Source organism: Macaca thibetana, chromosome 3, assembly GCF_024542745.1.
Source record: "Macaca thibetana thibetana isolate TM-01 chromosome 3, ASM2454274v1, whole genome shotgun sequence".
In the NCBI taxonomy this organism is placed as follows: domain Eukaryota; kingdom Metazoa; phylum Chordata; class Mammalia; order Primates; family Cercopithecidae; genus Macaca; species Macaca thibetana.
Genome location: NC_065580.1, coordinates 37,533,622 through 37,557,985, shown reverse-complemented (window position 1 = coordinate 37,557,985; position 24,364 = coordinate 37,533,622). Strand labels below are relative to the sequence as shown.

General features: G+C 38.3%; 1 pseudogene; it reads right to left on the bottom strand.

Annotated features, from left to right (window-relative positions):
* The window catches only part of LOC126950812 (60S ribosomal protein L18-like), a 68,762-nt pseudogene that overhangs the window by 22,305 nt on the left and 22,093 nt on the right, over positions 1 to 24,364 (bottom strand).

The window sequence follows — 24,364 nt, the reverse complement described above, 5'->3', positions numbered from 1 at the left end:
AAAAAATTGCCTTTCCCCGAGATCTATAGACGATGTCAGGACTCAAGAGGAGGGCTTACCAGAGGTAGGGGCTGCAGATGGCAGTCCTCCCACCCAACACCCCATGCACAGCCCCACCACTATTATCGTGTAGAATTGCTGACATATGGTGATAATATAAAGCAGACCAATTTTTAGTTGCTTTTACTAATGTCTTTTTGTAAATTCTGTGTATACTGTGGTCTCCCTGGGTGGAAGGCTGTCACCACCCCATTTGGTTACACTCCTGCAGAATATTTAGCACAACTGTGGAACAGCAGGATAAGAGATCTCTAGGACTGGAGACTTTTGGCTTCACATCTAGAAGGTCAATTAAAAAGGAAAGATCTCTTTGGAAGGCATCTCTACGGAGGTGTAATCTGAGTAATTTGTGCTCTCATTCAATATAGATAAACTAGAATGCCTTGTTTTCAGTACGAGGACCAGAGGGATTCCTAGACAATAGCTGGTTGCAAGTATGAGGAAGAAAAAGCCAGAGAAATAAGTAAGTAAGCACAATGAAAAAGGCAGATGGCCAAATTCAAGGAAGAAATACAAGGAAATAATGGAGTATTGCTTAAGTCTTTTATATGGTTCCCTGGATTTCAACTGGACGTGCATCTTTCTATGCTCGATTTTGGAAAACAGTAGCAGAGGCTGTAGCATGCTATTTTATAGGCTTAAAGTCAGGGACGCAGTGATGGCTGGAATATCTCCAAATCTTCCCCCTCCCCCAGTTCTGTGCAGGCCTGGGTGACGTGGAATAGGGATAGGGCCTGCCTTTAAAATGAATATTGGGCCAGGCGTGGTGGCTCACGCCTGTAATCCCAGCACTTTGGGAGGCCGAGGTGAGTGAATCACCTGAATTCAGGAGTTTGAGACCAGCCTGACCAACATGGTGAAACCCCCTCTCTACTAAAAATACAAAAATTAGTTGGGTGTGGTGGTGGGCACCTATAATCCCAGCTGTGTGGGAGGCCGAGGCAGGAGAATCACTTGAACCCAGGAGGGGGAGGTTGCAGTGAGCCGAGATTGTGCCATTGCACTCTAGCCTGGGCGACAAGAGCGAAATTCCATCTCAAAAAAAAAAAAGAAAAAGAAAAGAATATTGAATTTTGTTTTCCATGTTAGTCCAGGTGGGTCTGTTAGAAATTATGCTGAAGGAATTTTGTTCAGACAACCCAAATGAGGTAAATACAGAAGACCCAGTAGCCCATCTGAGAGCTCTTACTTCAGTATTTGAAAACTTCTTTGAGGGGAACAGTCATGTCTTCCCCCAGAGATATCCTTCGCTGTCGAGAGCATCATGATGCTGACAGTACCATGGAGCTGAACAGGTGAGGCAAAGTCCATGGTACTACATCACGTTTTTAATGATATAAAATAGTGTTCTAGGTAAAACTCTAAAAAACAAAGCTAATAAGCTATTCTATTCTCTATTTGTTATTTTATGTAAAGGATAATGCATGGCAATTATGTTTTTGCTTTCTTTAATTCCCTTTGCCTTACAAATAACTCATTTGTGTTGTGTTGGAGGTAGGGGAGATGGTTTAAATTGGTGAAGAAGCAAGGGAGAGGTGAATAATAACCATTGCAACTTTTTCATTTATAGAAATTTTCAGTGTTCCCATTGATTAACATCTTAAGTGGCTATCCAAGCATCCTATATATATTTCTACCTTTGTAAACATTGACTTCTTTTAGAGATAACATTTGTTTTCCTCTGTTGGCAGCTGTCTGAAGTATTCATTTACTTTCCTGGCAACCGTTTTCTGTTTTCTCTGAAACTTTGCTAACTGAAAAAGTGAAACGATCTTCAAATTACAACTTGCATCAACGTCATGGGGCATTGGAAAGTAAAAACACACAAAAATCTTTTGTTGTCCTTTCTTGAGAGATGGTAATCCTAAACTTAAGTGATGTTTTTCTCTTTTACTCTATAGCCAGGAGAAGCTTAATCACTTTACAGGCAGCTTTCTCATTCTCTTAATCCCATAATATTCCTTGGATTCTTAGCTGCTTTGACTTTTAATTCTTTTAATCTAGCGTTAGGGCTTTTGATACCTATTCTTGTCTTCCACACGAATAGGTGCCAGGACAACCAGGGAAACAGAAAACTGGCAAACCTTTCCTTTCATATAATTAGGCCTGGGTAGGAGGAAGGCAGCCACGTAATTTCCCTCTTCTTGAAAGGATGTAATTACAAATGTAAACCATCCTTCAATTAGAGTAAGTTTGCACTGAAATAATACCAGTGTCTCTAGTTAATTCAGGGAAACTATCCATCAAGTCCCATATGCCTGACACTTGGAGACTCAATTTTTCAATTCTCATTTGCTGTAGAAACACCGTCATGTAAATTATTATTAAAAGCTGCTGAAACTGTGGGATTTAAAGATGTCATGGTCTTCCATTCGAGAATAATAAGCAAAAAGTCCAGGAAGCAAATTGAAAATCCTCCTGAGACATTCCAGCACATTGGGATCTACTAGTATGAATATACTCCCTTTGGAGGTAGTAAGTCTCCCATTTCAGGAATTACCCAAGCACAATTTTGGATATTGAAAACATCAAGTAAGACCTGGGTAATTATATTAGTTTCAAGGGCTGTTGTAACAAACTACCCAAACTGGGTGGCTTAAAACAACAGAAATTTATTCTCTCAGTTCTGGAGGCCGGAAGTCTGCAACCAAGGTGTCAGCAGGGCTGTGCTTCCTCTGATATCTGAGTGGAATCCTTCCTTGCTTCTTCCTAGCTTCTGGTGGTTAAATCCATGGTGTTCCATGACTTGCAGCTGGATCACTCCAATCTCTGCCTCTGTCATCACATGGCGTTCTCCCTCTATGTCTGCGTCTGTGTCTCTTCTTTTCTTATTAGGACGCCAGTCAGATTAGATTAGGGCTCATCTAATTCAGTATGATGTCACATTAACTTGATTACCTATACAAAGACTGTATTTCCAATTATAGCCACGTTCACAGGTACTGAGGTTTAGGACTTCAACATATCGTTTTGGGGACACAAATCAACCAATAACAGTTATATTACAGCTAATATCCCTGTGGATACTAAGATTTCATAATTCTCACATTTGGGTAAAATGGTTTCATGTACTTTAAATGGATGCTTGAGTATGATATTCCTAGACATATTATTAGGAGGCGGTATACGGTATAGTAGAAGGTTTTAAAGAATGAGGGCAATGAGGTTTATGTTCTCAGATCTTAGACTAAAGATAAATCTCTTAAAATTACCAAGTGTTTAGCTTACAATAGTGAAGCTTAGTCTTTGAAAGTACTTTCTATCTCATGGAAAGTGATTTAGCGCCTGTAATTCCAGCACTTTGGGAGACCAGGGCGGGTGGATCACCTGAGATCATGAGGTTGAGATCAGCCTGGCCAACATGGTGAAACCCTGTCTCTACTCAAAATATAAAAAATTAGCCAGACATGGTAGTGGTGGCCTGTAATCCCGCTACTAGGGAGGCTGAGGGAGGAGAATCACTTGAACTCAGGAGGCAGAAGTTGCAGTGAGCTGAGATCACACCATTACACTCCAGCGTGGGTGACAAGAGCAAGACTCCATCTCAAAAAAATAAAAAACAAAAAGTAAATTAGACTTCTGCCAAAAGAGCCTGTAACTCAAAATAATTTATTCATTCGATGAACATGAATTGGGCACATACTCTGTGCTAGGCACTGCACTGGATGCTAGGGATGCAAAGACAAGTTAAAAAATGGTTTTCACTTGATCTAGTGGGAGAAAAAGGCTTACAGGCAAGAAAGTTACTACACAATGGGAGATATGCCAAAATAAAATGTTATGCAAAGGGATATGAGACCACAGGGACTAAATTTGTCAGTAAAGAAAGGGGTGTCTTGGAGGTAATATTTGATGTGAGATATGCACAATTTTATGTGGCAGACAATGCAGAGTGTGTCAGGCATAGAGAACAGCAGATGCTGGGCATGGACGTATTAGAGGTCAGGTAATACGACCACAACAGAGACAAATGGAAGAAACAACCTGATGTAAAGTTGGCAAACGACAGTCAAATCATAAAGTCCTTATATGTTTGTCTAAGGCATTTGGAATCAATTTCATTGGTCATGGAAAGCCTTTAAAATACTCAAAACCAAGGAAAGCCATAAGCCTACTCTACCGTCTTTCATTCTGCTGTAATCTACCGCCCTGCATTTGGATGATAGAAATGAAAAGACTTGGGCTGGGCGCGGTGGCTCACACCTGTAATCCCAGCACTTTGGGAGGCTGAGGCTGGTGGATCACGAGGTCAGGAGATCAAGACCAGCCTCGCCAACATGGTGAAACCCTGTCTTTACTAAAAATACAAAAATTAGGCTGGTGTGGTGGCTCACACCTATAGTCCCAGCTACTTAGGAGGCTAAGGCAGGAGAATTACTTGAACCTGGGAAGTGGAGGTTGCAGTGAGCCAAGATCGCACCATTGCACTCCAGCCTGGGAAACAGAGCGAGACTCCATCCAAAAAAAAAAAAAGAAATGAAAAGACTTAGTTGCAATTTGGAAATGGAGAGAAAGCAGACAGAAGGGACAATGACTCCTAGCGTTCTAGATTTACACCCTTAATCATCACAAAAAGGATAAGAAATCAAAAAGGACTTGAATTTTCACTAGGACAAGAAAATGACTTTATTTAAAGAGAACAAGTGGGAAAAGGAGAATAAGAGGTCAAGGGGAGATCAAATATAAACTCCAGCTCAAGTGAGAATCAATAAAGAAAGGAATTAGAAATATGTACCAAATGAGAGCTAAGTTATAGTGTAATCATTATCGAAGTAATTCTAGTTATTTATTAGTAAAGTTTCAAATTCTTTGCCTTTCTCTGTGTCACTCACAGGAAAATTATATTCTACACACCGCTTCAAAAGCATACCAACTGAATTTCAGTCATTAGTTTTCACTGTTTAGGTTCAGCCCATGATGGCATGTATGCTCAGTCATGTGTCATTTAATGCAGGGAGATATTCTAAGACATGCATCATTAAACAATTTCGTTGTTGTGTGAACATTATAGAGTTTACACACAAACGTAGGTGGGATAGCCTACTGCAAACCTAGGCTATTTGGTATAGTCTATTGCTCCTAAGCTAAAAAACTGTACAGTATGTTACTGTACTGAATACTATAGGCAATTGTAACACAATGGTATTTGTGTATCTACACATATCTACATGCTGAAAAAATACAGTAAAAATACAGTATAAAAGATTAAAATGTTACACCTGTATGGTGCACTTACCATGAATGGAGCTTACAGGACTAGACGTCGTTCTGGGTGAGTCAGTGAGTGAGTGGTGAGTGGATGCGAAGGCTTAGGACGTAACTGTATGCCACCTTAGACTTTATAACACTGTAAACTTAGGCTGCATTAAATTTATAACAACAATTTTTCTTTCTTCAAAAATAAATTAAACTCAGCTGACTGTGACTTTTTTTACTTTATAAACTTAAATTTTTAAAGACTTTTTGACTATTTTGTAATAACACTTAGCTCAAAACACAAACACATTGTACAACTGTATAAAATATTTTCTTTCTTTTTTTTTTTTTTTTTTTTTTTGAGACGGAGTCTTGCTCTGTTGCCCAGGCTGGAGTGCAGTGGCCGGATCTCAGCTCACTGCAAGCTCCGCCTCCCGGGTTTACGCCATTCTCCTGCCTCAGCCTCCCGAGTAGCTGGGACTACAGGCGCCCGCCACCTCGCCCGGCTAGTTTTTTTTTTTTTTTTTTTTTTTTTTTTTTTTTAGTAGAGGCGGGGTTTCACCAGGTTAGCCAGGATGGTCTCGATCTCCTGACCTCGTGATCTGCCCGTCTCGGCCTCCCAAAGTGCTGGGATTACAGGCTTGAGCCACCGCGCCCGGCCAATATTTTATTTCTTTACATCCTTATTCTACAAACTTTTCTCTATTTTAATTTTTATAACTTTTTAACTTTTTTATTCAAAACTAAGAAGCATGCACATTATCCTAGGCCTACTCAGAGTCAGGATCATCGATACCACTGTCTTCCGCCTCCACAACTTGCTGTAGAAACACCCTCATGTAAATTATTATTAAAAGCTGCTGAAACTGTGGGATTTAAAGATGTCATGGTCTTCCATTTGAGAATAATAAGCAAAAGGTCCAGGAAGCAAATTGAAAATCCTCCTGAGACATTCCAACACATTGGGCTCTACTACTATGGAATATACTCCCTTTGGAGGTAGTAAGTCTCCTATTTCAGGAATTACCCAAACACAATTTTGGATATTGAAAACATCAAGTAAGACTTGGGTTATTATATTAGTTTCAAGGGCTGTTGTAACAAACTACCCAAACTGGGTGGCTTAAAACAACATCTTGAGCCACTGGAAGGTCTTCAGGGACAACAGGCATGGAGTTGTCATCTACTATCTACTATCCTTAGTAGTCAGAAGATATTCCTGAAGAGAGGTAATAATAAGAGAGCATTATTACCTCTCTTCAGGAATATCTTCTGAAGGACCTGCCTGAGGCTGTTTTACAGGTGACTTTTTTTTAATAAGTAGAAGGAATACATTCTAAATTATAGATTAAGAGTATAATATACTAAATACCTAAACCAACTAACATATTTATTATTATTATCAAATATTATATACTGCATATAATTGTGCTATATACTTTTATACAAGTGGCAGTACAGTAGGTTTGTGTGTGTATATTTATATATGTGTGTATGTATATATGTGTACATGTATTCATATATATAGGGGTGTGTGTATATATATGATTACCCTTGTTATGTCAGGTGCATATATATATATATAAAAAATCATATGTATATGATTACCCTTGCTATCTGATCACGTTCAGGTGCCGAGGACCCAACCTTTGATATATGTCTTTGGCCTGCCTTTAGCAAGAATCATGTCATGTTGGCTTTGTTTAGCAAGAATTCCCCTACCCTTTATGCTCCTCTTACTACATTCCTATCCAATAAACTCTTCACTCTGCTCATTGTTTATAAATCTCCAACTTTTTTTGCTGTTGGAGAGTTCAGAGTTTAGCTCTCTCTATCTCCTATTTCAAAAGAGTTGATCATGATTGCAGTAATCTAGAATGGAGTCTTCCTTACCATTGTAACAAGTGTCAGAATAATTTTTTAAACACCATGCCTACCAAGATATTACCAAAATCTTGTTGAGGACATTGGACTTTTCACAACTTTTGGAATAAGGGATGGATAAATTTTTCATAGTAGAAATCCTATGCAACTAAATTGTAAATTCAATTGGTGAAATGCAAGAGGAAAAATAATAAAAATGAATCTATTTCTCTTATAAGAAAAAAAAAATACCAACACAAACTTTGGTTAGAAATGAATTTTAGAGATAGCCTGCCATAATTCCCTCATTTTAAATTAATTAAGGCCCGGAAAACAAGTTGACTGGTAAATGGTAGAGTCAGAGTGACAGTAAAATCTAGCCTCAAATGCATTTACCTTTCCACCACACTCATTACCTTCCTATTAATTGTTCCAGAAAAATTTTTTCCAAATTATTCTCTCATAAATGAATAAGATTGAATTTTTTAACAATAAGACCTGATTCTTACACTTGCTTAAATGAACTTAGCACTGTGCTGAACTCATAAGGAATCTTAGCAAAAATTCAGTAAATTGATTTTCAATTCTGGCGTCTACCTGTACTAACTCTGATGGGTCCAGAATAAATCGTAAACTGACTGCTGAAAATATCGGTAAATCATTGTTTTCTGTTCCTGACAACATTACCGAATCCTCTAAGATGAAAGAAAAATAGAATGAGACTAGGGAACAAATGATGAATCTGCAAAATACTTTTGTCATTCAGGCATATGAAATTAAAAAAAAAAAAAACTAGTAGATCATGATTCTATAGTTGTTAGGCTTATCTACTTAACTCATGTGACTACCAAGGAAACTACCACATTATTACTTGCAGAAGGGACAGTGGCATTACGTGGGAGGGCCATCTGTCTTTCCTTTTTCTAGTTAACAATGATTGAACCAAAGCTAAAGAAACCAAGCTATAGTCTGGCAAGGAACCTATATTATCTATAAGCTAGGTCAAAAACTGAAAAGAAAAGCTGGGTCAATCAGATAATTGCTCCTGCAAATCTGGACTAAAAAAATAAATGAAATAAACTGCCAATTACTAGCAGAGGCAGAAGCAAAAGTGTACATTGAAAGATATAATATGATATTATAATCATAATATGGTAAGTCAAAAATACACGCAAATAGAAGTTATATGGAGCAAAAATTATGAATGAGCAGTGGAAGCAGGTTGGTAGAGAACGAAGGAGGAGTTTGGAAACCTGTTTCTTGAGTTGTCTTCATTCCTGATGACTCCTCAGAGAACTTTCCATTCACACATAGCTTTACGGTAACTCCTTTTGCTTGAGCTAGCTTGAGTCAGACTCTTCTTTGCAACAAACAAACCTAGCTGAGACAAGCACTGAGAATGCACTCTACACGGCCTTTTAGACATTGCCTCTTTTAACCATCTCAACAAACCTGCAAGTTAATTATAATCACCACCAGCTTAGAAAATGGAGATAAAACAAGCTTAAGAAATTTGTTCAGATTTACATAACTACTGGGTGTCATAGGTGAAAACAAAACTCAGAACTTCCTGGCTCCAAAGTTGTGTCAGTCCATTCTCATGCTGCTAATAAAGACACACCCGAGATTGGGTAATTTATAAAGAAAAAGAGGTTTAATGGACTTACAGTTCCACATGGCTGCAGAGGCCTCATAATCATGGAGGAAGATGAAGGAAGAGCAAAGGGACTTCTTACATGTCAATGGGCAAGAAAGAACGAGAGAAAGAGAGCCAAGCAAAAGGGGAAACCCTTATAAAATCATCAGCTCTCGTGAGACTTATTCACTACCATGAGAACAGTGTCGGGGAAACCACCCGGATTATTCAATTATCTCCCACTGGGTCCCTCCCACAACACATGGGAATTATGGGGGCTGTAATTCAAGATGAGATTTGGGTGGGAACACATCCAAACCATATCAAAAGTGCTAAAGCTCTTTTATGCTACATTATCTTATTTTTAAAAAGATAGGTACGAAACGAAAACAAAACAATTATTTTAAAACCTTCTTTGCTCAAATGCCATTGTGTTCCACATATGCCAAAGTATTGCATCTAGGTAGGGTTTTTGTTGTTGTTTAATTTAATTTAATTTAATTTATTTATTTTTTTATTTTATTTTATTTTATTTTTTTTGAGACGGAGTCTCGCTCTGTCACCCGGGCTGGACTGCAGTGGCCGGATCTCGGCTCACTGCAAGCTCCGCCTCCCGGGTTCACGCCATTCTCCTGCCTCAGCCTCCTGAGTAGCTGGGACTACAGGCGCCCGCCACCTCGCCCGGCTAGTTTTTTGTATTTTTTAGTAGAGACGGGGTTTCACCGTTAGCCAGGATGGTCTCGATCTGCTGACCTTGTGATCCGCCCGTCTCGGCCTCCCAAAGTGCTGGGATTACAGGCTTGAGCCACCGCGCCCGGCCAATTTAATTTAATTTTAAGTTCTGGAATACATGTGCCAGATGTGCAGGTTTGTTACATAGGTAAATGTATACCATGGTGGTTTGCTGCACTTATTAACCCATCACCTAGGTATTAAGCCCAGCAGGCATTAGCTATTGATCCTGATGCTCTGCCTCCCTCCGCACCCCTGACAGGTCCCAGTGTGTGTTGTTCCCCTCCTTGTGTCCATATGTACGGTTCTAAGTTAAACAACAAAAGAGCAGTGTCCTGAGGCAGTATCTTTAAAATTATTTTTAAAAGTAAAATACTTTAATAAGAAAAATGCATTTAACTATTCATGCGTGTTTTTGGAAATGTGTTTTTCACTTTTCAATGTGAAGACATAATTTTAGAGATAGCTATGACATATAGAAAACAATTTGTAAGTCATGAATTACAGAAAAGCGTACACAGAGTTGATAGTTCATCATGGTCTATCACTTGAATGCTGACAAAACCTATCAATTTTGGCAGAATGTGTCAATTTCACCTTGGGAGGGGCAATGAGTCGCATCAGTTGGTTAAACTGTAGGAGAATGTAGACTTTGAAGTCAGACCTGGCTTGGACCCTGACTCCTTGATTCTCTAGCCACGTATTGCACTAAGAAACTTCCCTTAACCTCTGATTTGGGGTTCCCTATATAAAAATAGGCAATATGGTAGAACCTACCTCAAAAAATTTTTGTGAAAGCTAAATTAGAAAGCAGCTGTTCAGTGATGCACACATAAGCAACACTGGGAAGTGTTATTTTCTTTATTATTTCATTTCAATGCATAAAAATCTTTTGATTAGGAAATTTAGACACATTAGAGCTTTTCAGTATGACATACTTTAATTATTTCCCCTAAAAGTAAACTTTAATGTTAGAAAGGTCAAAGAACATTTTATGGTGGTTTTATTATGCAGTAGAAAATGCTTTCATAGCCACAATTTGTACTGAAGTATGCTGTTTCTAAATAATATAGCATTCAAACCAGTAAAGAAAGGTCAGTGTCAAATAACAGTTTTTAGTCACCCTCCTGAGGAGACAATATACAAGGAGAAGCAAAAACAGTGGATCACAGATGTTAACACGTTTTTGGAAAATAGAAAGAATAGGAAGGAGTAGCTCCTGATATAGAAGATGAAAGAAAGCTTACAGGCCACCCAGAAAGAGTGCCAACAGGAAGCAAGTCCCAGGAAATCTATGGACCTGGGACACCAGGCATCGTTGAGGGGACTTGTTCAGAGTCTGCAGATAGAACTGGGAGTTCCGAAGGTCCCCTGCATTTCACAGGATCGGGCAACTACCCTTATCTTACCTTCTATCCCTGAAGAAAGAGGCTGCTTCCCCTCTGGAGAAATTGGAACTGAAAAGCTACTTATTCAGGCAAAGAGAGAATTCTAAAAGCAGGGAAATAAAGTGAGAGTCAGCAAATGGAATTGAAAGTCCCTAGCCCTGCCTCCTCTTCTCCTAAGACTCCAGGAGCTAGGCATAAATCTCCCAGGCAGGAGAGGAGAGGAATGACATCCTCAGGAAAAATGACTTCAGTTACTGACATTGTGGGTCACCTAGTGAAAAATTCCACTCATCACTGACTATCCGTTAGAGAAGTTCACTAACAAGCTTTGCCTATACACACAGAACTTTCATCAAGTTTCTCAACTGCCTTAAATTTAACGAGAATAGTTAGCTAAGAATTTGATATTTAAGAGAAACTTCTAGTATAAAGAGACCCTCAAAGTAGAAAAAAAGTGAAAAAAGAAGGAACATAGAGAAAGCAGAGAAGAATGTAGAAGACAACTTCTAAAAACACAATAACTTTTGACCTCAGAATGTAAGAACATATTGCTTCATGAAACAAGAATAAGAAGACATATGAAAGAAGCACCAGAGAGTTTAAAGTGGAATTGAAAATTAAAATTAAGATAACAGAGTGAAAATTTTCACTTGAGATTTAAAGGTGAAGGGTAAATTTCAGGAAATTACATAGGAATTAGAAGAAAATAATGCATAAAAAATATTTTAAAATGAGGAAAATCATGCAGAAAATGAAATGTATAACTAACAGAAGTCAAAGGAAGTGAGAAGAGAGAAAATGCAGATGAGCGAACTCTCAATAAGTTTCCCAGAGCAATAAAATACATGTGTTGAAAGGGTACATTGAATGCCCTGTGTAATACGTTTGAAAAGAACCACAATAAAAAATATGATTCCAAAATTTCACTTGGCCAAAGAATATATATTGAAAGTTCCCAAAGGAAAAAAAAAATAGGTTATATACAGAAGACTAGAAATTTGACCCATTGAAAGCTAGATGACAGTAAAACAATGTCTTTAAAATTCTGAGAGAAGTAATATTCAGCTTACAAATTTTTACCCAAACTATCAATCAAATGTGAAGGTCGAATAAGGGCATTTTCACACAATTAAATGTCACAGTAAATTGTCTGGTCCCATCCGCATTATTAAAATGCTATTGAAAGATGTGCTCTTTCAACAGAAAGAGTAAAATTAAAAAAAAAAAAAAAGAGAGAGAGAGAAGAAAAAAGAAAAAAAGGGAAGACATAAGATCCAGGAAACAGAATATTCAACATAGAAAAGATAAGAAGGAAGTGGGAGGTGGCAGTTTTGCAGTGGGAAAATTCAACTGATATGTTATCTGATTGATTATGATTATGATTATTATTTGAGGCAAGGTTTCACTGTCACCCAGGCTGCAGTGCAATGGTGCAATCTCAGCTCACTGCAGCCTCAACCTCCCAGGCTCAAGAGATCCTGCCACCTTAAGAGATCCTCACCTCAACCCCCAAGTAGCTGGGACCGCAGACACGCACCACCATACCAGGCTAATTGTTTGTATTTTGGTAGAGACAGTGTTCCACCATGTTAGCCAGGCTAGTCCCCCACTCCTGAGGTCAAGCAATCCACCCACCTCAACCTCCCAAAGTGCTGGGATTATAGGCGTGAACACCACACCCATCGTTATCTGATGGATTGTTGACCTTACAAAACATCCTTTGAGAATATTCAGTGATATGTGAATGAAAATTAAGCAAATAGAATTTTTAAAAAATATATATTTTTTCTGAAGTTAACAGAAACATATATTTATGAGAGAGAGAGAAGAGAGAGAGAGAAATAGAATTGGCTCATGAGATTATGGAGGCCAAGAATCCCCAGGATCTGCCATCAGAAAGCTGGAGAAAATAGTGGAACTCAGTTTGAGTCCAAAGGCCTGAAGGGCCTCTTGTCTCCCACTGGCTGAAACCAAGGAAAAGTTGAAAAAAGTGCAATCCTTTGGTGGTGTGTTCACAGGCCTGATCTAGTCAGCTTCAACAACCTTTGAACTTGCTTTTGGAGAGATAAAAAGTCACTTGTATATTTTGCTACATATTATGCCAGATTTTTAAAGGGATGATAAAGCAGATTGTGCTTGTAAGCATGCCAGGTGTGGGCTTAGTTGTTCCTATGTGTTAAGATAGTCACTCACTTCTGGGTGTTGCTGTTCACTCCTCTTTTCCTTTAAAAGAGCCAGTCATGTTCCAAACTTTCTGTCTCCTTTAAAGGAAAATGAAACTGTCATAGGTACTGGAGAACAATAAAAGGGTTGTATTCTTAAACACACACACACACACACACCCCCCACACACATACACAGACACACACACACAAAAAGATGCCAATGACTGGGGGCAGAAGAAGATGGATGTCATAGCTCAAACACAGAGAATAAATTTGCCTTTCTTCTCCCTTTTTCTTTTTTTCAGACCCACAAAAATTGTCTGAGGCTTACCCACGTAGGGGAGGGCAGACCTTCTTAACTCGGTCTCCCAATTCAAATGCTAATCTTTTTTGGAAACACCCTTAGAGAGAGGCAGAATAATGTTGTATCAGCTACCTGGGCATCATCCCTTGGCCCTGTCAAGTTGACACATAAAATTAACCATCACAATATCTCTCAACCACCTGCCCCTCATGCACATGTCTTACAAAACCATAATATAATTATTGAAATCTTGGAATTATTCTTGATAAAATCTGTTAACCTATAAATCTTACTTAAATTTCAACAGTTTTCCCACCAATATCTACAGAAGCAATGCAAACAAGGTTGCTCCTTAGAGACCCTTTCCAGGAACAGTTGTCAGTATATTTTCATAGCATTTCCCAATGGGCAGTATTATTATTTATTAATATGATCCAGTATATAACCAAAAGTTTTATTTTCTTGTTCATTTTTATAAACAGAGGGCAAAAACACATTGTTGTTTGCCCCCTGCCCCCCTTAATCTCTATTTTGGGAACCCTGTTTGGATCACAAGGCCAGAATAAAAACACCAATGTCATTAGTTTGGGAAATAAATTGATTAAATATGCAAACTCTATGAAGAAAATGAACAAACCTTGCATACTACGCTTGAAATTCCAAAGTTACATAAACTAAAAGGAACTCAATAATATTACTTACAAATATAGCTTTATATGATAAATAAATCATTTTCATTGATTGAAATTTATCAAAGGCTCTTAGAGCTCACAGTTTGCTTGCAGTTGGGTTAACACTGCAAGTTACCTTAGATATGGCAATTCACACCAATGCCAATCTGTGAAAACGGTAATTTTCTTATATACTTTAGCAATGAGACAAATGTTTAGATATTTTAATAGAATTTTCTTAATACTATGGCTTGATATTTTTTAAAGAAGAGTCTATTAAGATGACCGAAGTCTATTCCTAATCATTGTTTTACTATTTCAAATAAAATGTCAGTATCTTAGTACAGTAGGGGCAGGATTCTAAAGTCCTTCTAGCAGGACTGGCTATGTAATTTACAGATCCCAGTGAAAAATGAAAAGTGAAATCCTTTTAAAAAATTATTAAGAATTTCTAAGGACAGATGGCAGAGTATTAAACCAAGCGTGGAGTTCTTCTAAGTGCGGGGCTCTGTACAACTGCACAGGTTGCGTGGCTATGAAGTTGCAACAAAGATTGAGCAGATTGTACATCTATCGCCCTGCCTCCTCAAGGAAATTACTCTAAAGACTTGGTTGGTTCTATTGGAGAATTCCTGATTAAAGGGATTCCCTACTACCCAGCATGTGCCTATGTTGATTGGTTCAAATCACTCTCAAACTCTTTTCAAACCTCCTTTACTTTTCCTCAAGCTTTATCTGTCCACACCCCAACGTACCTACTTTGCTGAGAAAATTAAAACCATCAGACAAGAACTACTTTAATTTCTCCCTAGCAAACATGCAAATATATCTGCATCCACTTCCATCTTTCCCTCCCTCCCTTTTTGCTACCTAAGGCTGGTCCCTTCTCCCTTCGGTTATAGATCCTGTGTCCATTCACCTTCTCAGGAACTTGTCAGTGTTAGTTAATCTTTCTACACCTTAAATATTTAGCCTCTCCTTTTCAATTCAGTCCTTCTCATGACTTATATACAGTTCAAATCTCTCTCTTTTTATCAAACAAACATATGGAAATAAATCTCCCTTAAAACCACACCTCCGGGAGGCTGAGGCAGGAGAATGGCGTGAATCCGGGAGGCGGAGCTTGCAGTGAGCTGAGATCCGGCCACAGCACTCCAGCCTGGGTGACAGAGCGAGACTCCGTCTCAAAAAAAAAAAAAAAAAAAACCACACCTCCAATCCAACTAAAACCTTATCTCATTCTAATCCTTTGTAGCTAAGCTGGCAAATTTTCTACCTTTGCTGTCTCATTTCCTCACCTCAATTCCAATCTGGCTTTTGTCCCCTCATTCTATAGACCCAGATCTCTCTAACATCATCAGTTACATCTGTGCTGTTCAATTATTCAGACATTTCTTTATCCTTACTGTACCTTAGAATCTCAAGAGCACTCTAACCAGCTAAGCAGACCCCACTGTTCCTCGCGATCACACATTCTCTTGGCTTCAATAACCAGACAGTCTCATGCTTTTCCTCACATTCCTCTAGCTTCTTCTTTGCTGTCTCTTTCTCTACCCAACCCATATTCAGTGGGGACTATCAAGGCTTGACTCCAGGCTCTTCCTTCTCTCACTGCATATTCTCTCCCTAAGGGAGCTTATCTAAGCTTCAGTTACCACATGTATGGCAATGATTCCCAAATTTATATATCTACCCTGACTTCTCCTCTGTACTATATAGACTGACAGACTTATCTACCCACTTGACATTTCTTGGAGGATACCTTTAAAATTACTTAAAATTCATGTTTCTTTGGCAGAGCCATGATTTCCCTGCCTGCCTAATCACTCCTAAATCTGTTCTGTTTGTAGTGCTTTCTATCTCAATGAATGACATTGCCATCCAATTTGTTGTGCAAGCCTTCATACCTCCCTCCATCACCATCTGCCATTAAAACTATCAGCCTGCCCTGGACAGATCTACAATACCTCCTAAATGTTACTGAAGTCTCACAATTTTCTTCCATTTATATTAAAATTGTTTTAGCCCAATGATTTCCCCTTCATGATCTGCCTATCTACCTGTCCAATTTCAGTCATACCACTGGCTCCTCTTCATTCTCAAAACTGCTGCCCTTACAATTACTCTCACCATGATTTTCTTTCTGTTTGGAACAGTTTTGCTTCCCCTCTTCTCTAATTAACTCCTACTCATCTTTCAAATCTCAGCTCAAGTAACACTTACGGAGAATTGTATCATTCAAGGTTTGTATCTATAAGCAATAGAAGCATTTTCTGACCTAAGCAGAAAAAATCATGTATTAAAAGGATATTGATACCTCACAGATGGAATGGTTATATAGTCTGGAGAACCAAGCCCTAGTATTTAGGAGTAGCATGCTAACCACTCTTAGACACTGGTCTGGGGAAGAAACATCTACCATCATCATTAAGCCCCGCATGGTAGATTTTGTACCACTACCACTTCTGCATCACATCAATGTGAGAGGGAAGGATGGGAGTGGAGGGAGAGGGAGAGGGAGGGAGAGAGAGAGAGACAGACAGACAGAGACAGAGAGAGAGAGAGAGAGAGAGAGAGAGAGAGAGAGAGAGATCCCACTGCATCCTAGTTACAAGGGAAGCTGGGAAGGCAAGTATCTGACATTTTCAGCCTCTAGAGTACTAGAGTGGGAGGCATTTTATGACTCCGCCACGGCTTGTCATGTAGGAAATTCTCTAAACATTTGAAGGGAGCTCAGATGATGTTGGGTAGTGAAAAAGAAGTACAAACTCTATAAAAGATTTCCCTGATCTCCTTCGTTAAATTAAATTCCATTACTGTCATTGCAACATGCACTGCTTTTTAATAGCACTTGTAACAGTTGGAATTTTACATTTATACATATTGTTGCAATTTGCCATGTACTCATCTATTTCCTTCTGTATCCTGCCAACTCCTTCACAGAGAGACTCTGAGTATTTTTGCTCACCTGTGTATTCTCAACACTTAATACATTATAGGTGCTCAAAAAGTATTTCTTGAAAGAATATATTTAACCTATAAAAATTATTTCTACCCATATAGATTAAATAAGCATAACAACTTCTATTATTCGGTGGATGTATGTTGTATGCCTTTCCTTCACCCTTTTAAACCCAGATGGGGAAAGCATCCTACTGCTGTCCTGTTGTGAAAGCAACAGAAGCTATTTATTTTGCAGGCTCTCCTTCACAGGAACAGCCATTTGGGTGAATTTTAAAATGCCTTCTGCACTGAGCCAGGACATACAATGGTTTCTTTAATCCCTAAAGTAAATATGGTAGTAACCCAAGCATTAAGAGACTTTTATATAAAACTACATTGTACTCCTTGCACATTCCTCTTTCATCCTGAGCTCGAAAGCATTTTTGGATTCTTTCATTCTGCCCTCAGGGTGTAATTGCTATCCTCCCTCTTAATTCTGTCAGAGGTAGCGGCACAGAAAAGAGGAAGTCCTAGCCAGATTGGCCTGGTGAAGTTAAGTAAGTCCCAGAAAAGAAATGTTGATACCAACAGAGCTTTTGGTTCTTATATTTTAATGACCATATACGTTTAAACACTGCGTGCTGTTTCCAAATTTGCATTCAGGCTTAAATGTAAATAATCCTAGAGAGAGAGAAGTCCTCGAGGATAAAAATCCTGGAGACATTAGTTTAGCATAAATTTTTCTATGACAATATACCATGTATTGATTTTCAAGGGTTGCCATAACAAAGTGCCACAAACTAAGTGGCTTACATGACAGAAATGTATTGTCCCTAAGTCCTGGAGGGCAGAAGTCTGAGATTTAGGTTTCTGCAGGGTTTGGTTCCTTCTGAGGGCTGTGGCTCTCTCTCAGCTTCTGGCAGCCTCTGGCATCCTTTGCATGTAGATGACATTCTCTCTGTGTCTTCACATCCTCTTTTCTCTGTAAATGTCTGTCTCTGTTTCACAAATATCCTCTTTTTTAAAGGACAGCAGTCATATTGGGTGGAGATCTACCCTAATGACCTCATTTTAACTTGACTACCTCTGTAAAGACTCTGTCTCCAAATAAGGCTACATTCGGAGATTTGGGGAGTGAGGACTGCAGCAAATCTTTTTTGGGTGTACAGAATTCAGCTGATTACATAACCTAATCTGAGAAACCTCTGCAGCAGGCAGACCATCTACAATGCAGGTCGCAGGACAAGATACTTCGTGGAAGCAACGATATTGGTTAGCGACTGACAGACTAAGAAAGAACACTACAGACAGGATCAGCTCAGCTATCAACAGCCACAATGCACATAAAGGGAGCATTATACCCGAAAAAAAGGCCGAAGCTTTGGGCTTCTCAATTTCACTCATGCCCTCAGAAAGCAGCACCAAAAACATGCCCATTTTTAAGAAATGAGACAAACCATTGTTCTAATCTTGTAAAGTTTTCAAAATGAAATAACTCATTAGTTAAGGAATTATACATTATGGGAGTAGTTAAATAAAATCAGATATAATTTAGCTATTTCCTTACAGAAGAGTTTTAAAAATGAAATGGTATCTCCGGTTCATCATGGGAAATGTACATGAAATTGTCCTGACTGGTTAAAATCATATACACCATACACAGTCACAGCTCTATGCACCTTTACTACATAGGCCTTGTCAAGGATGAAATTTTATATTAGCTAGTGCAATTCTTGGATTAATGTTTGTCTGCCTGACTAGAATGTTACCTCCTATAGGCAAGGAGCACATTTTTTTGTTTGTTTGGTTTTTTTGTTTGTTTTTTAACATGTTTTTAGATTCTCGGCAATGACCACAAGTACTGGCACACAATACATATTTGTTTATTATGAATAAATCAATGAATGAATTCATTTATTATTCAAAGTTTGCATTATTCATTCATTCAATTATGTGTAGATAATAATATTTACTGTTCTACCAGTACAACTTAAGAGGTGCTAGAGAGGTTGTGATGAAAAAGAAGCAACATTTGCTTTCACAGAGTTTAGGATTTACAAGGAGAATAAAAATATTTTTTAAATAAAATGATAAAAGTACAATACACAGGGTGAAATACAAGAACAGTGAGAATGGATTGAAAATGCCATAAACATGCAGAAGGTGGGAGAGGCTATCATGCTCTGAGAGCAGGGAAAAAAGTGGATGAGAGAAACAACATTTGAGATAGGTCTTAATGAATGGGTAGCAAATAAAAATGATTTTGACAAATAAAAATGAGAATAAAGGGAAAATGATGAGAGAAATGACCAAAAGTGATGCCTCTATAACAGCAAGTAATTATGTTGCAAGTAGTTATCATGGCAGAGAAAACTAAAACTCAAATAGGTAGTTGTTGACAGTAAAAATGAAAATTAGACTGAGATCCTTATTTGTCAGGCTGAATAATTTAGATAACTTTTATGATGGGGAAACAGTAAAGATTTTTTCACAGACCCCTGAGTGTTTCCTTAGGAAGACTCTTTGGAACCTGTGAGTAATATGGGTTTGAATAGAAGTGAGTGAAATGAGGAAGATTATTTAGGAAGCTGCTACCCTCATCTAGGCCACTAATGACAGACATGGTTGTGTAGGGTCCCAAAGCTTATACAATTTGGACACTTTTAAAAAGAAGAATACAAAATTGAGTTTCACACTAAATTTTTTAAAGAAAAAAGTTATGTATTTTAAAGGCTAATAAATACCATAATCATGAGCAAAACTAAAAAGAAATCAGAATATTTTAATCAACAACCTGACACATTTCATAACATTTTAATTTCTTATACTTTTTAGCTGTGTATTCATTTAATTGCCTCTTCCTATGACATGTGACATAAGTTTCTCTAAGGAGAACAGAAAGATGAGTTCCTTTTTTCTGTGGTATGATTAGTAATAGTTTAAAAAACAATTGATAGTTTAGGAAACTTTCTTCCAATTTTATAACTTGTTCCTGCTAATTTCACACTAGGATGACCTCTAGTATATTTGAATACATAAAACATACAACTTTGCCCAGAGACCTACTTCCTCTTGTTTATGCCCAGGAAATCTAATAATTCTGTATCACAAATTAGCCATCAGAAAAGAAAAAAAATGGTGTGTTTATGATTGCACATACTGAATTATGAATGTACTATTGGCAAGACAGAACTTGTCAAGAACTGATTCTTCCACTTCCACCTATACACACCTAATTATTGAAAGAACCTACCCCATTTAAAAAAGCTTCTGGCTCTATACCTTGGAAATATTTTGTTTCATCCCCTAACTCTGCCAGTGCTGGAAGCCTGAGAACATGTTCATATAAAGGTATGGCCTCTGTTCTATGTCACAAAGCTGGTTGAGTCAGCATTGTAGGCAATTGGTGTATTTCTGAAAACCAGTCCTACACCAGAGTAACTGGAAATAAATTAGTTACTCAAAGAACTGACTACAAACCACTTAACATACTGCACAAAACCCAAAGCCCAAACTAAATGTATCTCCACCTCAATTCTGTCTTATCTGTATTACAAAGTTCCTGTGATCATTCCAATGCCACCTGACAAGGGAGGGTGGGGTGCTCCTAGGGGACATGTGATGGAAGGAAAGTGGAATTGGAGATAGTGGCCTTAACCAATTGCGGATAAAATGTCTTATTTTTGAAAATTTATTAAATTATACGACCTAGCGAATATTTTGCTAGGGCCCTGGGGTCCCAAAAATCCCTGCTTCCTGGTATTTAGCCCATTGTGTAAGCCCTTCTTCTTGAGTGTAGCCTGGCCTAGTGACCTGCTCTAACCAATAGAATGTGAGCAAGGTGATGGGATTAAGTCACATAAGTCACTATTGTCTTGCTAGCTGATTCTTTTCCTTGCTGGCTTTGATAAAGCAAGTTGTCATATTATGGAGGCTCCTGTGATAAGGAATTAAGGGTGGCTTCTGGCTAACAGCAGGAAGCTGTCAGATCAACAACCCTCAAGAACTAAAAATTTGTCCACAACCTCATAAATTTGGAAGTCAATCCTTCCCAAGTCAAACCTTCAGATGGGACTCCTGCTCTGTCCAACTCCATGATTGAAGCCTTATGAGAAAACTTGAACCAGAGGGACCAGCTAAGCCATGCCTTGATTCCGAAATCAAAGAAATTGAGAGACAAAATCTATGTTATTTAAGTTGCTCAACTGTGAAGTAATTTATCAAACAGCAACAGAAAAACTAATGCGGTTACCTTCCAAGGTCTTGGGATGGTAAAAAGGAAGGGCCTCAAAGCTTATCTGCTTCATGGTAAATTGGTCCCTACATATGAACCTAAATCAGGGTTGTGGTCATGGAAACAACATGTTATAATCTTATATAATCACACTTTATGCCTTATCATTATTTGTAGCCTTTCATCTCTAGGCAGGCAGTATGGGTTTGGTTTGGATGATTGCTCAATTGAGTAAAAGATACATATTCATCCGGCAAAGGTAAGAGGTTAGGTAGAGACAGGTTAAGGAAATAAGTTTTTTGAACAATTTATGAAATTAGGACATTTACATGAAAAAATAGATATGAATTAGGGGGAGCAGGGCAGATACCTGAAGTTAGAGGATACATGCTTAACAATCTCATTGGCATGATTTTATGACTTTCTCTCACAAAGTTTGGCAGCTTTGATGTGGAAGCTGAGCAAAAGAAAGGTGGAGTTACCTAATGGTGAGAATTTTGGATGTGATCATGGGATTCTGGCCCAGTGGGATGGCAAGTTAAGTTAAGAAAAGGTGATGTAATAGAAGAATGGAGAAATATATAGGGCTTGGAAGTCACAGTGCAATGAGAAAAGAAGTTCAGTAGATATAATAGAGGAAGAGGAGAGAGGAAAGTACAATGTGGTCAGAGAAAAGATTTTTGAGAGTTTGAGAAACTGGGATGTAATACTTTAGAAGGATTATAAGTTGGGTTTGCCCATATAGATGTGTGGTAGAAATGGAAGCAAAAGGAAATGTGGTGAAGTTTAAAGCAAAAAATGATGACACCAGGGTCTCAAAATTGTCCTCAAAATTTTTTTGAAGATGCAAAAGATGGTTATGTGGACAAGGCATTGAAAGATGACTGTGAGCTAGACATACTCCATCAGTATGAACTTATCTATTTTTTTACTTCTGAAAATATGGCTTTTTTTCCCCAAGTGGCACATCTAATTTATTATTAGTCCCATTGTCAAAACACATCCTATCATTCTATTAATAACAAAAAACAAAAGAAACCTGTATACTGAATCATTGTCAGTTTAAGAAATACAAATAATATTTTTCCTAAGATTAACAGCATCTACTTCCTTGAGCAGCTATTTTATGTTTTATCTAATTGATTGCAACAAATTGCTTCATTAACAGATACCACAGACAAGTCATCTGGAATTGGTTATCAGTGGGGACATAGGGACACAGTTCCTGTCTTAATTCCATCTCTTGCTTCTACAGAGAGAAGGCTTGGATAGGCTGTTTTGGCCAATAAGCATCATTCCAGGTGTTGAAATGAGGATTTCATCTAGAGTTACAGAAGCTGAAATTCCAGGAGAAGATACAAAACTGAGTGCTGAAAGGAAAATGAAGGTTAGTAAGTCATAGCAGCAAGTCTGAATTGGTCTCTAATAATGTTGTAATTGTAAAGGTTAACCTTCATCTTTGAAAGATCCCTCAGTATTTGGGTAAATTCCCAGACAATGAGACCTGCTTCTTTGTTATGTCACAACTCAAATTTTGAGGCTTGCCAGCAGATAAAATGCAGACGCTGGGCCTAGGCTACATGTATCAGAAGCAACGAGAGGGAATTGGCTTTGAGGGAAACTTCCATTTTGGCGGAGGCTGCCGCAGCAGATGTATTCAACTTTCAGTCTTGGCAGTGGAAGGGCAGTTTCCCAGAGGGTTTAAGGCGGAGTCCCTGGCGCAGAAGTAGCACCAAGGCGGTGGCATCTGCCAAGTTTCCTTTAGTACTAGGTGGGAAGGCAGGAGCGACAGCAGGTTTTTTCATCAGGCCAATTCTGTCGTGAGGTTTTGGGCTTTAGTCCTGAAAAGTTAGCCTGAAGTCTGGTTTGCTAGCCTTCCCAGCAATTTTGAGATTTTGGAATATGCTTTGAATAAACTTTTTTTTTTTTCTTAAGTAGTCACCTGTTGATTACATCTAAGAGCCTGAAATACTTTTCTTATTAGAGTGGGGATATCAGGAGGACTGCCAGATGGCATTTCTAAGCACATGCTTTTGCCTGAGGATGGTATCTATGTTCATTTCTCATTGGATCATGGGGAGGGTACAGCTACATTTAAATGAACAGGATGAGTTCAACAACCCCTTTGATTCAGGCTTCCTTGCTAAATGGGAAGGGGTGTTATTATTAGATAAAGCCTACTGGAAGACTATATTAGTTCGCTAGATGTGCCATAACAAACGATCACAGACTGGGTGGTAAAAATAACAGAAATTTATTTTCTTATCACTCTGGGACTGGAAGTTGGAGACCAAGGTGTTGGCAGGTTTGGTTTCTTCCAAAACCTCTCTCCTGGGCTTGCAGGTGGCACCTTCTCACTGCCTCTTCACATGTTTGTCCTTCTGGGTACTCATGCACTTGGTGTCTTTTCTTTGTGTGTCCAAATTTCCTCTTCTTATAAGGACACCACACAGATTGAATTAGAGTCTACTCTAAGAATGTCATTTTAACTAATCACCTCTTTAAAGGCCCTAGCTTCAAATACAGTCACAGTCTGGGGTACTAGGGGATTAGGATCATAATTTTTGCAGGGACAGAGTTCAGTCTACAATAAAGACCTTGGCGTTTTACTTGGTCAACAATAACAACAACAACAAAAAAACCTGTTACTTGAGCATACTGAAGTAGTAGAGTTCATCAACCCTGTGGCATTTTTAACCTTCCAATTAGTTTTTCACTTCTCCCTGCTCTACCACATATCACAGCCCAAATGACCTGAGAGAGAACAGCTCAAGTATGTTATTGACTAGTACTGTCAACAAACATCCAGTTCTAATACTTACTTCACTGTAAAGAGTACTGGCTAAAAAAATGTTCATGGAGGCAGCCTCTTATTTCTGGAATGTTTCAGAATATGTTAGGAACTTCTACTGGTCAAATCCAAGATAATATCTTTTTCCACTCCAAATAGGGGATCTTCACTAGTTCCCAAGCCCTCCTGTCCATGTTATAAAATCTTCAAATTGCTTTTAGTTTTTCTCTCTTAATAATGAACAGAAAACCAATGACCGAAAGATGTTTTTAGAAAGTCTGTAATATGAGAAAGAAAAAGCACAGTGAAAACTGGCAATATAAGAACTGTACAAAAAGTCCATTGTAACTAATATCATTAGATGAATGAGAGAAGATATTG